General features: G+C 37.8%; 1 protein-coding gene across 3 annotated transcripts in view; it reads right to left on the bottom strand.

Annotated features, from left to right (window-relative positions):
* MTMR2 (myotubularin related protein 2) overlaps nt 1–18,827 on the bottom strand; it is a 105,677-nt gene that overhangs the window by 45,730 nt on the left and 41,120 nt on the right. The window lies entirely within an intron of this gene.

The raw sequence follows: 18,827 nt of genomic DNA, 5'->3' as shown, positions 1-18,827 counted from the left end.
ATTCTGGTACAGGATGTGGAGCCAGCAGGAGCCTGTGAACTGACTCTACCTCCTCTTAACTGCAGGACCTGGAAAACACAGACTTGGGCAGATACCCACATATGAGAAAGCCTTTATGGAAGTTCGGGTTTCTAAAGAAGTTCTAGCACTCCCCTCAGAACAACAAGAAAAATACAAGTTTGGACATTAGAGTGGGTAGGAAGACCTTTGCAGTATCACCCTTCCCAAGAACATAAACCAGAGCAACAAAAAGTATCTCTCAGCTAGTAAAGATTAGAGGAGGTTAACTGTTACTTCGAGTGCCAAAACAGCAGTGTAAAACTAGAAGGGACATGAAGAATAAGGGAAACCTGATACTACCAAAAGATCATAAGGCAAAGACACAGAGAAATGTGATTTATCCTATAAAGAATTCAAAATAGCCATCTGAGGAAACTCAATGAGCTACAAGAAAATAAAGAGAAAATGTTACAAAATCTGAAAAACAATACATGATCAAAAGGAGAAATAAACAGAGACAAATCATTAAAAGAACTAAACATAGATTCTGGAGCTAAAGAATTCAATGAATGAAACGAAGACTGTAAGAGAAAGCATCAACAGCAGAACAGGCAGAAGACAGAATCCATGGTTAGAGGACAGAACTTTGAAATAACTCTGTCAGAGGAGAACAAAGAAAAAAGAGTGAAAAAGAATAAGAAGGGTCTATGTGATCTATAGGACACTATCAAGAATAAACAGCAAAATCATTAGAGTTCCAGAAGGAGAACAGAAAGGAAAGGGGTAACTAAAGCTCATTAAAAAAAAATAATAATGACTGAGAATTTCCCGAACCTGGAGAGAAGGCTGCACATCCAAGTTCATGAAGCTAACAGATCCCCCCCATTATCTCTAAGACACATTATAATGAAACTTGCGAAAATCAAAGACAAACAGAAAATCCTAATACCAGTAAGATAAAGACTGTAACCTACAAAGGAAGCCCCTTTAGGCTATCAGCAGATTTCCAAGCAGAAACCTTATAGGTGAAGAGAGAGTGGAATGAATGATATTCCACATTTCTTTTATTCAAAGCAAGAAACCACCAACAAGCAAGAATACTCAATCCAACAAAGGTATCCTTCAGAAATGAAGAAGAAATAAAAACTTTCCCAGATGAATAAAAGTTAGGTCTGTCACACAAAAACCATCACTACTAGATCTGCCTTACAAAAAAAAAAAGGCTGAAAAGAGTTCAAGTTGAAATGAACGCTAAAAGTAACATGAAAATATATGAACATGTACATCTCACTGATAAAGGTAAATATACCGTGAGATTCAGAAAACTCAAATTCTGTAATAGGATGTGTACACTAACCACTTAATTTTAAACATATTACATAGTTTAAAGGAAAAGACTATTAAAAATAACTAGAGCCAGTGTAATTTCTTCATGAATATACAATATAAAAAGAGGTAAATTTTGACATTAAAATAAAAAGCTCAATACAATCCCTATCAAAATTCCACTGATATTTTTCAACAGAAATAGAAAGACCTTTTGTATGAAACCACAAAAGATCTTGAAGAGCCAAAGAAATCTCGAGAAAGAACTCAGTTGGAGGCATCATACTTCCTGATTTCAAACTATATTACAAAGCTATAGAAATCAGAGCAGTATAGTATTGGCACTAGAAAAACACACAGATTAACAGAACGGGACAGACAGCACACACATAAACCCACTACGTATGGTCAATTAGTTTACAACAAAGTTGCTAAGAACATACAACGAGGAAAGGACAGTCTCTTTAATAAATAGTGCTGAGAAAACTGGACAGTCAAATGCAAAAGAGTGAAATTGGACTCTTATCTTACACCAAACACAAGAATCAACCCAAAAGGAATTAAAGACTTGAATTCAAGACCTGAAAGCAAAAAATTCCCAGAAGAAAATGTAGAGGACAAGCTCCTTGACATCAGTGACATCAGTCTTTGCAATGATTTTTTTTTGGATTTGACACACACACACACAAAGGCAACAAAAGAAAAAATAAACAAGTGGGACTATATCAAACTAAGGACTTCTGCACAACAAGGGAAACTATCAACAAAATAAAAGACAACCTACCAAATTAGAGAAAATATTCACAAATCACATATTTGATAAGAAGTTAATATTCAACATACAGAGAATTCATATAACTCAGTAGTGTGTTTGGAAATTTTTATAATAAAATACATGAAGGGAGGATAGTAAGGACATTAAACTTGACCAGTCTTCTAAAGGAAAACCACTGTAGGTCTCTGATAGAGGTAAATGGTATGGTCAAAGAGGTGCACAAAACTGATATGATAAAGATGAGAAGATAACAATCCAGGAGCGAAACAGTAAAATCCTAAATTAGACCATGATAAGAGAAATAAAGAGGGATAACAGATAAACTGTTGGAAGAAGTGACCAAATTCGATCCTAGGTTTATAAAACAAATGCAAACAATTATTTCATAATGCATGATGATTTTTACTTGAAGAGAACTGCATTTCAGATATGTCAGTAATGAAAAAGGAAACACAGATTAAATGAAAAAAGGAGTTAAGGTCAAAACAAAGAATTCAAAAACACAAGGGTCCTACCTTCCTAAAATGAGAGTAGAGAAACTAAGACAGCAAAGCCAGACTGATTAGGCATGTCAGCACTCACATGCAACTATCTTCAGCAGAGAGAAAGTTATGTAACACTCAGATATGAGAGGAAGAGAGACATCCCCCTCAGGAGACACCCTCTGGAATACATAAGATGTGTTCTCCTACTGAACCAAAGCCACTAATTGGCTAGCCAATCTGTTTCCGGTCAGCTGCATTAGAAGCTGACTTGACTCAGGAGCTCCGGCTATATCAATAGACGATGTTGTTGTTTGGTAGCTAAACTGTGCAACTCCACAGACTGTAGCTAAACTCTGCAACCCCACAGACTATAGCATATCAGGCTCCTCTGTCCTCCATTATCAATAAAGATTACATAAAATCTGCTCTTTAATAGCAGATAATACAATATTTAACCCTTCTCAAGAAAAGCCTATTGACACATTAAAATCTTGCTGGTGGAAACAAACAAACAAAAAAAAATCACATAGATTGAAATTTATAACTTTTTTTATTCCTATAACAGAATTCACTTTTGCCCTATCTCCAAGCATGTTTCTTCCCCATTTTCTTCCACGGCCTTTTAATCAAACTATTTTCAGAGTGCTCAGTAACTTTCCATGTGACTCTAACCAACCTCCCTTTCTCTCCTCTCTGATTAGGAAACTATTATAAAGGAAATTCAGAAACCTTGTCTATAATGATGATCTGGAAATTGGCAAGCTTAGGGGTCAGTTTTCACATGGAATGTAAGATAACAGAAAAACAGGAAAAGAATTCCTTCTGAAATCTGCAAAACACTAAATTATAACCACCTAAAAGGGGAAAATGAGTCTGTAGAAGTTATAAACTATCTTTCACAGTTTCTTTATGTACTAAAACAGCAAATAATAATAAGAATAAACATCCCTCATTGGATAATTCTACAAAAAAATCATTTCACATCAATTTCACTTTACTGTTATTTTTTATACTTGACAAACCACAAAGCACGCAAATGAGCCATAAAAACCAATCTGAACAGGGCAGAGCCACACACTGGCATCTGGGATGCATCGTATTGGTTATATATTTGAAAACACATCCAAATTCAAGCACAAGGAAGCCCTTTTTTATAACACTGCCAAGGAAAATTTGGTTTTCAGCTGAAACCACAATTAGTAAGAGCTGGATAATATTACATCATCATCAATGATTCAACAATGACAAAAAAAAGGGAGAGTACCCACACAGGAGCAGTCTGGAAAGCATCAGTTCATGCTACAGGTTATTTAAACATAGGGAGAGGCACTAACCGATGGTACCTGGGAATGTGACCTTATTTGGAAATACGGTCAGTGTGGATGCAGTTAGTTCAATGAGGATATACTGGATAGGGTGGATCCCTAATCTAATATGACTGCCGTCTATGTAGGACGACATCCCTATGAAAATACAGAGACACACGGATAACGTCATGTGAAGATGGAGGCAGAGATTAGTGCGATGGATCTACAAGCCAAGGAACACCAAGAATCATTTGTCTTCCCCAGCAGCTAGAAAAAAGGTATGGAACAGATTGTGAGGACTCTGAGAACCTCTGAGCCCTCAGAAGTAACCATCCTCCCAACACCTTGATTTCAGACTATGAGCCTCCTAAAAGGGAAAAAAAACACAAACTTTTTCTATCCTCTCTCTCAACACTTCTAACACCAGATATGTGGGTTTTTCCATACCAAGGAAATCTTCAGTTCTTGGCAGATACCAGCTGGGTATCCCGCAACTCACTTACTACACTATCACCAGTAGTGAGTGAGGTCGCACATTGTAAGGGCTGAGTTCCACAGGACCACCTCTACACTTCAAGCACTGATCTCAAACCCTAGCCTGTCATCTCTACTTCTAACCAAATATTCATAAACCAAAATTTCCCACAAGCTCTTCTGCAGTAATTTGCTAAAATGGCTCACAAAACTCAGGGAAATATCTTACCTACATTTGCCAGTTTTTTATGAAGGACAGCACTTAGAAACCAGAATGTGGTATAAGGCTGTGTGGGATTTCCATGCCCTGAAATTTCCATACCCTTAAAGTGTGCACCAATCTGGGAGATTTAAGGGACTAGATCTGATAGAGTGTCTGATGAACTATGGACAGAGGTTCATGACATTGTACAGGAGGCAGTGATCAAGACCATCCTCAAGAAAAAGAAATGAAAAAAAGCAAAATGGTTGTCTGAGGTGGCCTTACAAATAACTGTGAAAAGAGAAGCGAAAAGCAAAGGAGAAAGGGCAAGATATTCCCATTTGAATGCAGAGTTCCAAAGAATAGCAAGAAGAGATAAGAAAGCCTTCCTCAGCAATCAGTGCAAAGAAATAGAGGAAAACAATAGAATGGGAAAGTCTAGAGATCTCTTCAAGAAAATTAGAGATACCAAGGGAACATTTCATGCAAAGATGGGCTCAATAAAGGACAGAAATGGTATGGACCTAACAGAACCAGAAGATATTAAGAAGAGGTAGCAAGAATACACAGAAGAACTGTACAAAAAAGATCTTCACGACTAAGATAATCATGATAATCACCTAGAGCCAGACATCCTGGAATGTGAAGTCAGGTGGGCCTTAGGAAGCATCACAATGAACAAAGCTAGTGGAGGTGATGGAATTCCAGTTGAGCTATTTCAAATCCTAGAAGATGATGCTGTGAAAGTGCTGCACTCAATATGCCAGCAAATTTGGAAAACTCAGCAGTGGCCTCAGGACTGGAAAAGGTCAGTTTTCATTCCAATCCCAAAGAAAGGCAATGCCAAAGAATGCTCAAACTACTGCACAATTGCACTCATCTCACACGCTAGTAAAGTAATGCTCAAAATTCTCCAAGCCAGGCTTCAGCAATACGTGAACCGTGAACTTCCAGATGTTCAAGTTGGTTTTTGAAAAGGCAGAGGAACCAGAGATCAAATGGCCAACATACACTGGATCATCGAAAAAGCCAGAGAGCTCCAGAAAAATGTCTATTTCTGCTTTATTGACTATGCCAAAGCCTTTGACTGTGTGGATCACAATAAACTGTGGAAAATTCTTCAAGAGATGGGAATACCAGACCACCTGACCTGCCTCTTGAGAAACCTGTATACAGGTCAGGAAGCAACAGTTAGAAGTGGACATGGAACAACAGACTGGTTCCAAATAGGAAAAGGAGTACGTCAAGACTGTGTATTGTCACCCTGCTTATTTAACTTATATGCAGGGTATATCATGAGAAACGCTGGGCTGGAGGAAGCACAAGCTGGAATTAAAATTGCCAGGAGAAATATCAATAACCTCAGATATGCAGATGACACCACCCTTATGGCAGAAAGTGAAGAAGAACTAAAGAGCCTCATGATGAAAGTGAAAGAGAAACATAAAAAAGTTGGCTTAAAGCTCAACATTCAGAAAACTAAGATCATGGCATCTGGTCCCATCACTTCATGGCAAATAGGTAGGGAAACAGTGGAAAGAGTGGCTGACTTTATTTTTCTGGGCTCCAAAATCACTGCAGATGGTGACTGCAGCCATGAAATTAAAAGACGCTTACTCCTTGGAAGGAAGTTATGACCAACCTAGACAATATATTAAAAAGCAGAGACATTATTTTGCCAACAAAGGTCCATTTAGTCAAAGCTATGGTTTTTCCAGTACTCACGTACGGATGTGAGAGTTGGGCTATAAAGAAAGCAGAGCACTGAAGAACTGATGCTTTTGAACTGTGGTGTTGTAGAAGACTCTTGAGAGTCCCTTGGACTGCAAGGAGATCCAACCAGTCCATTGTAAAGGAGATCAGTCCTGGGTGTTCACTGGAAGGACTGATGTTGAAGCTGAAACTCCAATACTCTGGCCACCTGATGCGAAGAGCTGACTCATTTGAAAAGCCCCTGATGCTGGGAAAGATTGAAGGCAGGAGGAGAAGGGGACAACAGAGGATGAGATGGTTGGATGGCATCATTGATTCAATGGACATGGGTTTGGGTGGACTCCGGGAGTTGGTGATGGACAGGGAGGCCTGGTATGCTGTGGTTCATGAGGTCGCACAGAGTTGGACACAGCTGAGCAACTCAACTGAACTGAACTGAACTGAATCTGGAATTTCTCTAAACCCCTCAAGTCAGGGTATCTTTATGGAGCCTTCATTACTAGATCAACTGAATTATGGCCATTAATGATCAACTCAACCTCCAGCCTCTTTCCCCTCCCCAGAGATGGAAGAGGCTGAAAGTTCCAAAAGTAATCACAGGTGGGTTCCCATGATAACCAGGCCCCAGGAGCTTTCCAAGAGTTATTCATTAACATAAAGTCCCCTCTTGTGATCCAAGAGGGTATATTATAAATAACAAAAGATGCTCTTTTATCACTCTGGAACCAGAGTCTAAAAGCCAAATATTATAACCAAAGATGCTTCTTTGGCTCTTATCACTTAGAAGATGAAGTGATCTACAAGTTTTAGGAGCTCTAAGAGCTAAAGATGAAGATCAATATATATGTGTGTGTGTGTATATATATATATATATATATCTTATTACATACTCCAGAACTGTGAGAGAATAAAATTTTGTTGTTTTAAGCCACCACTTTGCATATTCTGTTACAGTAACCCTAGGAATGAATATACCTGATATGAAGAAAAATTTTCAGTTTAAATGGTAAAATGCAAAGTGTTCATAACTGTTAAAACTTGGAAGCAACTGAAAAGTCCTCCAGTAAGCAAATGGATAAACTAACTGTGGTATATCAATTCAAAGGAAGATTAGTTAGTGATAAGAAGAAATGAGCTATCAAGCCCTGTAAAGACATGGAAGAATCATAAAGGCATATTGCTAAGAAGCCAATCTGGCTATGTACTGGATGATCCCAACTATGTGACATTCTGGAAAAGGCAGAACTATGGAGACTGTGAGAAGATCAGTAGTAGCCAGGGGTTCAGGGAGATGGGGGAGGGACAGCGAGGTGGGGTCAAGTGCTCTCAGGGGAGTGAAACTACTTTTTATGACATAGTACGGGTAGAAACATGTCATTATACATTTGTGGAAACCCAGAGAATATACAACCCAAGAGTGAACCCTCATGTAAACCATGGATTTTAATTAATATTATGTGTCAATATTGGTTCATCAATTATAACAAATGAAGCATACAAGATATAAGTAAAAAAAAAAAAAAAAAAAACTGTGCAGGTTGGGGACGGGAACAATGTAGGGCTGCAACTATTTTTTTTCATAACTGAGAACACTAATCAAAACAACTACCATCTATTAGCAATATCATTTCATAAAAGAAAGGAGACTTTTAAAAGCAGAAAGTTAGAAGGATATAAACTAATGATAAAGAACAGTTCTTTCCAATAAAGGATGGCTTGTAACAATTTCTACCACAAACAAGACAGATGTAGACAGGTAGGGAGGTATCTCATTACTTTCATTTCACCTAATACCCAGAAACCACCACCTGAACTGGCCTAGTTCATGCACTGCTTGTAGAAGATTATTCATTCAGGGCTTATAATACCCTGAAAGAGAAGTAGTATCTTATTCCCATTTATAAAGGAGGAAATTGACCCTTACAGAAGCTAAGCAACTTTTCCAAGGTGACATACACCTCACTGCAGCAGCTGATTTGAACAGATGTATGACTCTGCTAAGACCATGATCACCTAGAGAGGTGGCGAGGTGCGGAGGCGGGAGAAGAAATGTCCCACAGTTCCGTGTCTCAATCTCTTAGTCCTCTGCCTTTTATAAAGACTGTGACATTTACAAGTGCTTCTTTCCTTGTGGCTCAGACAGTGAAAAAAAATTTGCCTGCAATGCAGAAGACCCAGGTTTGATCCCTGGAGGAGGAAATGGCAAGCCACTCCTGTATTCTTGCCTGGAAAATTCCATGGACTGAAGAGTCTAGCTGGTTACAGTTCACAGGGTCACAAAGAGTTGGACACAACTGAGGGACTAACACTTTCACTTTTCCCCCCACATAGGACAGGCTGGCCAGAGGGTGCTGCAGTTTGTATTTCTCTTCACCCATGGGGAAGGTTACAGGAGGCTGGAACTGGGTATTTCCCTTCCCCCAGATAAGTTAGGCTCTGACAAAACCCACAGGCTAGGCTAGCAAAACAGGTTCTTCTGAGGGCAGGTTTAAGAAAAACAGAATGTTCTGGACATTTTCAAAATAACTGCTTTTCCTCTCCCTCTGCCAGTATCAAGAGAATTTTTCTAAGCCTTCACTGTAAGAACTTGGTAGGGCTCCTGTTGGTAAATCTCACAAAACTATGAAGGCCCACCTAAGACTGGGACGCCCCTGGAGTTTTTCACTTTCTGCTTGTCTACGCTGATTCTGCAGTCCACGGGGTCGCAAAAAGTCAGACATGACTGAGCGACTGAACCACCACCACCTAATTAAATATCCTCGTGGCACAGACAGTTTTCCTTATTTCTTTACCATCAACTGAACATAGTCGTTATTATCCCTGCTGCATCATGACTGTATGAAATATACTTTTACGTTCATCAGTTTTTCCACACTTTCTAATTTTTTAATAATTTCTATATATATTTCTATTGCAATTATTTGGCTGTTTTTATTGGAACTTTTAACACATTTAAAGTTTTTATTCTTTTAAGTCTTAATGACATTGATAATATATGCAATATAATCTGTGAATCACATCAAAATAATTACAATCCCAATAAATAGGCTACAGACCCCTGAACAGTATAATAGGCAAGACTCTACTTATATTATAACTTAGCCAACTGCTGACATCATAAACTTATGGTGAGGAGAGTTGAAGAGCTTTTATTCCGATACACAAAAGTTCTACATAGGAACTTTAAAGGAAGATTTTGGGGGTATCAAATACTTTTAAGGACTTTCAAGGAACACTTTCTGTGTACCAGAGTAACGGTGAGAGTAGCAGAAGCACCGGTGACGTTTATTTCTTCCTTAACCCTGTTTCTATTTCCCACAAATTATTATTACATTGTGTTGCTTTTATAATTAAAGAAAACTCTCAAGGTTATTATAAAAGATACAAAGTTTTAGAAAGGACAGCCAATGGTAACTTTGGAGAGAAAAGTTGCAGTAAAATGGAAATCATAAGGGTATGGTCTGAAGTCATTTCTTTATTAAGCATGGAAATGAGACAACCATAAGCATTTTCAAGGGGATTTCAATGAAGGAGGTGCACATTAGTGACTGCCTGTGTCTTCCAAATTCACCTCATATAATTTCTGTAAAGTTTTTTCCCCATTGCTCTCTCTCTGACTTATCTAAGTATCTTCTATCAGAAAATAAAGATCATATGGGCTGGAAGGCACAGAGGTGGCGGGGAGTCTTTGATGAACAGACTGAGCATCATTTGCTTCCCTGAAGAGCAGAGTACACTCCAGATATGTGAGCAAATCCACATGAAAGACAGTGAGACGAGCACATTTTGTGTAACAGTGAGAGACTATCAGAAGAATCCCTATCAACAGAGGTGGGGTCAAACTTGGGGACAGTGGGAGATACAGTGTGACAGCCGTGATGGGACCAAACACAGAGAGCCCTGAACACAAGGCTCAGAAGTCTGCACTCACCACTGTAAGAAACAAGGATCCCCTTGAAGAATTTTTAAACTGCGGTATCACACAGGAAAAGTGATGTCAAGGAAGATGAGCTTTATGATGGTGCGTTAGCTTCAGGAAAGACCCGTCTACCAGACATAAGAACTAGGGGACTACTAAGAATGGAAAGTAAAGGGGAATGAGCATTCTTCAAAAGATAATGACATTTTGTTAAAAGAGAAAATAACTGAATATTTCTCATTCTCTTCAATTAATTTACCAAATACTAAGCGCTAAGGATACAAGAAAAGACAACAGATACATCTTATCTGTATATATCTTATAGTATATTCTCTTTTTCTTTCTGGAAAGTTTATTTTTCTTTAAATTCTTATTTTTTGTAAATACCCTCCAAATACTTTCCGTATGTTTAAATGTAGCAGAATTTATTTACTTATTATATAAACTGTTTTAGAATGTTCTGTCCTTTCTGCTTCCAAGGTATACCTTTGCGATAGTACCTGTCACATAATAATCACTGATTTGCTTATCTCCTTTTCCACCACAAGATTCTAACCTTCGTGCTGGCTGAGGCCAGGTCTTACTGGATACACTCTACCCACTCAGGAAATTTCAAGAGAGTGCAGTGAGTTAGTGAATCCCATTTAGTTGTTAAGTCATGTCCGACTCTTGGTGACCCCATGGACTATAGCCCACCAGGCTTCTCTGTCTATTGGACTTTCCAGGAAAGAATATTGAAGTGGGTTGCCATTAAATGCACAGATTTCATTGGGAACTATGAATAAAACATAAAATTTTCTTCTTTAGTTTCCCAGATGTAGCCAACAGGTGGTTTCAAATTTCAGTCATTAAGAGTGCTCCTCAACCTTTTCCACCAATTAAATACAGCAAATGGGAGGATGAATGTTCCCAGCATCCCAAGGAGCTTTAGGCTGCAACTGGCCACATGTGTGAAACAGATTTTAAGTCACGTTGATTCAGGCACTATTCTACATACTAGGGAAATAACCAAGGCTCCTGCCTTTGCAGAGCTTAATTTGAGAGAGGTTAGATGAACAGCAATCAAATAAATAGGAAAACGTCCTTACCACTTTAGCATAATAAAATTGTTTCATTTTTTATAAATGAAACTTTTAAAATTAGTTTTCATATCTTTTTAAAAATATGTATTTGTTTGGTTGCACTGGGTCTCAGTTGCAGCGCTCGGGATCTCTCCCCGCAGCTCAGACTGCTGCGGGGGCAGGCAGGCTGAGCTGCTCCATAGCATGTGAGATCGTACTTAGTTCCCAGACCAGAGATCAAACTCGAGTCCCCTGCATGGCAAGGCGGACTCCTAACCACTGAACCACCAGGGGGGCCTTCTACAGCTTTTCTTTTAAGGTTAATACTTTGGGTCTTATTTTAACATTCTCTTCTGACATAAGTTATAAGGATATTATATTTCAAAATTTTGATTTTTCAATGTTAAGTGTTTAAAGAACTCAATTTTTGTGTCAGTGTGAATTAAGAATTCAACTTTCCTTCTCCAATATGGCTAACCATATGGCTGATACGGCTGATTACCAAATAGTTCATTCCTCCCCTAAAGATCTATTATACCAACTCCAATACAGAGTTCCTATAAATATCTGTTCTTGAACTTTGTTATTTTTCATTCATCTATTTCTGTACTAATTACTTTAGCTTTATATTCAACTAAATGAATCTTCCTGCTTCATTTTTCTTATTAGTAATCTTGACCTCTTACCTTTTCATGTAAATTTTAGGATCAGCTTGCCAAGTTCTACAGGATAAACTTGAATTTTGTTTGAAATGACACTGAGTTAACCAATATTTTGAAAATATTTGACATTCCCAAGCTGTTCTGTCTACTCATATATTTGAGATAGTTTTAGGCTCTTTAACAAAGTTTTATAACTTTCTCCGTGAAGTTGTCACATATGTTTTATTAGACAAGTAATGTAATTTTGTTGCTCTTGTGACTAGAATACTTTTTCCTTTTTTTTTCTCATTTATTTTTATTAGTTGGAGGCTAATTACTTTACAATATTGTAGCGGTTTTTGCCATACATTGACATGAATCAGCCATGGATTTACATGTGTTCCCCTATTTAAACATTTTTGCTAAAGTATAGAAGCATGATCTTTTTGTTAAATTATCTTGTATCCAGCATCAGTGCTGGAATTATATATAATAGATTCTTCTTAAATCTTCTGTATCAACAATCATCAATAAATAATGAAAGTTTTGCTTCTTCCTTTCATTCCTTATATTATTTATCCTTTTCCTATTTTACTAGCTAGGACTTCTAGCATAATGTTGAAAGCAGTGACAGAAACCAGCGTCCTGTTTCTAAGTTCAAAGGAAATGGCTTCTAACACACCTCCATTAAGGATGAGGCTTATAATGGAGTTTTTAGTGGATATCCTTTATTTGCCTAAGTTGTTCTTTTCAATTTGTAGGCTGTTAGGAGGTGACACCAATATGAGGGGTGGTGGTGTTAATCACAAAATAAGGGCTATCTTCAATCAGTTTTTGCTCTGGCTATTGAAATAACTACATATAACAGAAACTTCGTTTACCTAACATCTGCTCCATGAGCCTTAACTTGTTCCAGCTAGACCTGCGTACTTACAGAATGTGTCAATATTACATTCATGTATGTACTCTAGAAGAAATAATCCAATTATCTGTGACCTTTGGTTCATAAAGAAATATTAATGTAACAAAAATTTTGAATGGATAATCACATTTGCTTGATTTAAGACCATTAAATATTTCAAGATAAGGAAAGATAGTTATAAACAAAACCCAAAATACTACAACTTTTATCTCAAATATACATATATATAAACTATATAAATACATTTATATACATATTCTGAGATCATATGTGTGAGGCCTTCTAAAATAATGGGATAAAAAATACAGAATACAGTATCAATACAATTTGATTTTGAATTGCAGACAAACATCATTATAAGTGCCATATCACAGGCATCAACAAAGGAAAGGGAATACTGCATAGCCTGACTTTTAACTCACCTTTTAATCACCACCATTTAAGGAATACACTTCAATTAAAGCCCAATGCCATAAAAATTATATTTTATAAATAAATAGAGCTGTGCATTTGAATTTTAAAGTCCTGTATTTCATGAGATTTTAGTCTCTGGTGAACAAAGAAATCAACCAAACACAAGTTCCCTAGGTTCTTAATTCCACTGTCAAACTCTGAAACTATGTTCTTATTAAGAACACAGTTGAATTAAAGAAAGCTTGATTTTTAAAATGGAAAACTTATTTTAAAATAAGTTGATCATTAAAAATTTTATATGAAAGGATTTTAAGTTTTTTAAATGAAATTCCATAGGCCAAGTGCCAAAGTGAAGAACAAAGCGAACAGGAAACACTACCATTGTTATCTCTGAGGAAGCACGATTCAATCTATCAAGCCTGAGGCTGCGCTCAACTTTTCAGAAATACGTCTACTGGATAAAATCTGTATATGACTTTTTCCAGAACAAGCTACACTTACAGCGTGAAAAAGTAACACAAACGAATTCTACCTGAGTAAATACCGTTATCCCTGCTGACTTTTGATTCTGCTTTACTGATGAGGGAGCAAACCACCTTGTTTGAATAGGAAATTCTTAACAGAAGCTTTCACAGGTGTTACTCTATTACAACACTATCCTTCGAGGAAAGAGTCACTTCACGGTACTTGTAACAGAAAGCCTATACAATCTGATTTAATATTTTTAATGAAACTGTATTAGCTTTTTAACGCATTTTGTTCTTTCTACTTCTATTTAAAAGCTGTTATTAACGGAGCTTATAAAATGCTGAGGCTCAGAGCAGAGATAAATAGTGACGCTGTAAGGAGAACTCAAAGCCCAGAGGTTAACCAACTTCAAATCATCTGTGAATGATGATCTGCATGCCAAGCCCCTCATCTCATAAACAAAGCCAAACTGATCAGTGAAAGAAAAACACATAGCTGTCTGCAGTGAGTTCCACCTACAATTAACTAGAACACTACCATTTTAGAGCTACAGGTACATATACTAAAAGCAAAATATCAATGACTAACAAAACTGAGGAAGGGGAGAAATCAATTTTATTAGAAAAACCCTCTTTTAGAATTAAGTAGAAAAGCAATTTTCATTTATTAAGGAATGCTAAAAACTGCTACTTCTACCTCAAAAAATGTCTTAAAGATACTTCTTTGAATTAAGAACTTCTCACTTCACACTCCCTGGAGAAGGAATGGCAGCGCACTCCAGCATTCCTGCCTGGAGAATTCCACGGACAGAGAAGCCTGGTGGACTATAGTACATGGGTCACAAACAGTCGGGCACGACCGAGTGACTAACAGACACCCCACATTTGAAAACACTTGGCAGCACAGTCACGGGAGCACGGTCTCTCTGGGAGACGTGCTGCAGAGGACTCGACCAGCGGGGGACCAAGGAAGAGGGCGACACCGCGCTGTGTGCCTCTCAGCGCGCCACTGAGCTCGGCGGCTCTGAGCACCAGGTGCCCGCTGTCAGGTGCGAGAGCGAGGTCGGCTCACAGGCCTGCTGTGATGAGACGGAGCTTGTGTAAGTATTTATCCAGGTAACACACTGGACTTCTTTCAGTTATTAGAAGCACATCCTTCCTTCCACCCTACACAGACATTTGAGATCAGGATTCATGTCTTAAATGATATTAGATGCTCCTCATTCATCTCCTTCCCACAACTAAATAAGAAGACTGTAACTCAAGTAAAGATTATACCTAATTATCAAAGGTATGTTTAAAATGAAGGAATCAGCCTAAACATATTAATTTCCTTTTTTTCTCTGCCGTTCAGGCACCCTACGATGGTGAGTACAGTTAACCTTTGGTGTCCAAAATGATCTTCTCCTTTATATAACATTTAACACTCCTTACTATAACAGTTAACAACTGTCTCTTCATTTTTCTAACGAAAATTACCTCAGAGCCCCACTAAGTTGTGCAAGACACTGAACTAACAAGGCACTAATGGGACCAGTCCCAAAGTCATGGAGCTGATGTATAAAGTTAGCAGGTTGCTTTAGTGTCCTAGTGCTGAGAGTCAATAACTCAGGACAGTTTGTGTCTACTGTTAAACCTGAAGAGACAATAGCATAAAACAAGACTACTCCAGACAAACTTGCATGTGTGATCACAATTCTCATTATCTCCAAATAGGATGTACACAAATGATCTTTTGCTTCAGAAGGAGAATAAAAGTACTTTGTTACCTTTTTTTGTTAAAAGAAAGAAAGAGGGGCTTCTCCATGAATCCAGCTTGCAATGCAAGGGACACCGGCTCCATCCCTGGTCCAGGAAGATTCCCCATGCCAGGCAGCAACTGAGCCCATGAGCCACACTACTGAGCGCGGGAGCTGCAACTACTGAGGCCCACGTGCCAAGCGCCTGTGCTCCCCAATGAGAGAAGCCACTGCAAGGAAAAGGAGCCCTGCTCCCCAAAACTAGCAAGAGCCCACGTACAGCAATGGGGAGCCACCGCAGCCAATGAATAAATAAATAAATCTTAAAAGGAAAGAAGGAAAAGGGGCTGGGGGCAGGGGGAGGGAAGAAAAAGCCAGTGAGCACACCTAGGGCCCAGATCTTACTTTCTAACACCACTTTCCAATAAAAGAAAACTGGCTCCCTGAGACATGGATGATGATTCCAGGACTGCGGTGGGAAGTATCAAGATGAGCGTGGAGCATCTTGCAGTGGCAAAGAGTAAGAAAGAGTGTCTAAACAAAAAACAGACGAGAAAAACAACAACAAAACACCATAATGAGAGTATGTCAAAGGGACACAAGATCTGACTGAAAGAACTCCCAATCTGAAACTGAAACAATTTTAGCAACAAAGTAATACTGCATTGTAATATATAAAATAAATAGCCATGAGTCTACACCAATACAAATAAATAACTGCATAACTCAATAAATGAGGCAGAAGAGACAAATCTCTCATGCAAAAGAAATAAAAAGTGTTCCACTCTACCTGGGCTCCTTAAGCATGGACTGTGCATAGTTACTTCCTTTCAAAGAGTACACTGTAAGGATAAGAAGGGGTAAAACAGAGTATTCTATAGTGACAGAACCTATCACTGCCTGAACCAAGAGATCACAGTCAACACTGACAATGACACGCTATGTTGACAGTACGTACCACCTCTGATACGATGTGATGAAAATGGTTCTTCATCTCTGTGGTCCAACACAGAGCCCCAGTCTAATGGATAAAACATCAAACATTCTACAAAGCATCTGACCGTGCATGTGTGCTAAATCACTTCAGTCACATTCAACTCTGTGCAACCCCACACAGACTGTAGCCCACCAGGCTCCTCTGTCCATAGGATTCTCCAGGCAAGAATGCTGGAGTGGGTTGCCATGCCCTCCTCCAGGGGATCTTCCTGACCCGGGGATCAAATCCATGTCTCTAACATGTCCTGCATTCGCAGGCAGGTTCTTTACCACTAATGCCAGAAAGAAAGAAAAGAAAGTAAGTCTCATCAAAAACAAAGTCTGAAAACCTGTCACAGCCAATAAGTGCCTAAAGAGACATGGCTACCAAATGCACTGTGATATGGACCATGGAACACAAAGAAGGATGTTAGATAAAAAAATCAGGATATCTGAATAAAGCACTGACTTTATTTAATAATAATGTATCAACATTGGTTCATTAATTTTACCAAATATACCATACTAATGTATTATAGGATATTAATAACAGGGGAAACTGGATGTCAAATGTATGGGAACTCTGTAGTATCTTTGCAATTTTTCTGTATATCTTTGCAATTTTTCTGTATATCTAAACCTGTTCTAAAATTAAAACTTTACTCAAAATAAGAAATTAAAATATTTAACATATAGTTTAACATTCAATTCAGTTCAGTCACTCAGTCATGTCCAACTCTTTGCGACCCCATGGACGGCAGCACACCAGGCCTCCCTGTCCGTCACCAACTCCTGGAGTTTACTCAAGCTCATGTCCATTGAGTCAGTGATGCCATCCAACCATCTCATCCTCTATTGTCCCCTTCTCCTGCCTTGACCCCTATTTTTCCCAATGTAGACCACTCCTACGTACACAGAACACTCTGAGGAAATAAAGAGAAGCTGATAGTGGATGCCTTCTCTCAGCTTCCTACAATGCACTGCATTTCACATGTGTGCCCAGGAATTTAACCAAATTTAATGGAACCATAAGGAATTTAAGCAAACTAAATCTCACAAGAACACAAAATGGTTTAACATATTTTAGGCAAGAAATAGCAGATAGAATATAACAGTAATAATGTAAGTATAGGCTAGAAATAAAAGCAGTATTTCTCCCATTCCTAATATGAGTTCTTTATCAGTCACATAAGGTTTAAAATGATAGTTTTTAACTAATAAAAGCTGATTAGAAGTAGGCCAAAAAACTTCAAAATTATCAAGAGGCCCAGAGGCCCTTAATGCATTCTTTTAATGTAATGAATAAACCAAAGTTAGATATATATATCAAATGTGTATTTTTAAATAGTGATAAATTAATGAAAGGTAATAGTAGACTTATATCCACTATTATTAATGATGAGCCCTGCCCCAAATGTATGTTATGCTTCAAGATAACAGTTAATGATATTATGAAGCCTTTTTAATCAGCACAACATATATTCTGATTCTAAATATAAACCTTTATCATTTGTAGTGATGTTTCAAGTTGTGCTATACCCTATTTAGTATTTTGTGACATTTCACAAAAGATAATGGCAAATATGCAGAAGCCTTTACAGATGTTTCTATCCAGTCTGTTTACATCTGTTGGATTCTAGGTCTGAAAATGAAATACTTGAAAAAGACACATTCTCAACATATTCTCAACAGCAAATGACTTCATTAAAGAAAACAAGGTTTTGACTAAAGCTGTGAAAGTGTAACCACTGAGAAGGCAGTCATTTGATCAGAATGAAAAGATTCTGACATAAGGCTTAAAGGTTATCACCACATATGAAATTATTTTCCCCTTCGTTCATAGACAAGCAGTAGTAGAAAAGCAGATGAATCCAAAAATGTACAAACGATACCAGATATCACCAATATGGCTAATTTCATAACAACAAGACCTTCAATAAATAGAGGAATACTTATAAACTACAATAAGATATGTAGTAACTACAGCACAGTATTTAAGTGACTTAGCTCCAGAACTGGACTACATGAGCAGGAATACTGACAATAAGATTAGCTATGAGACCTTGGACATGTTATTTAATCTCTCTTTGAGTTACTGTCATCTGTAGAATGGTGGTAATAATAATTTCTACCTTAACATAAGTGGTGGAAGTATGATAAGAGATATTTCACTAAAGTACTTAGAACAACATTTGGCACACGGTAGGCACTCAGTAAATATTAGTTATGACTGGGAGTAAAGCATTACGGGAGCATTCAAGAAAATCTTTTATATCACTACAGAATTCATTAATTATCTTTTGGCAAAGAACTTAGAAGACATCAAACTGAGAAATGAAATACATGTGTGTTTTTTCTTTTTTATAGATACAAGTAAGAATAGCCTGTTCTAGGATATTAAATACAG

The sequence above is a fragment of the Cervus canadensis genome, chromosome 11 (genome assembly GCF_019320065.1).
Source record: "Cervus canadensis isolate Bull #8, Minnesota chromosome 11, ASM1932006v1, whole genome shotgun sequence".
In the NCBI taxonomy this organism is placed as follows: domain Eukaryota; kingdom Metazoa; phylum Chordata; class Mammalia; order Artiodactyla; family Cervidae; genus Cervus; species Cervus canadensis.
This window is presented reverse-complemented; position numbering and strand designations above follow the sequence as displayed.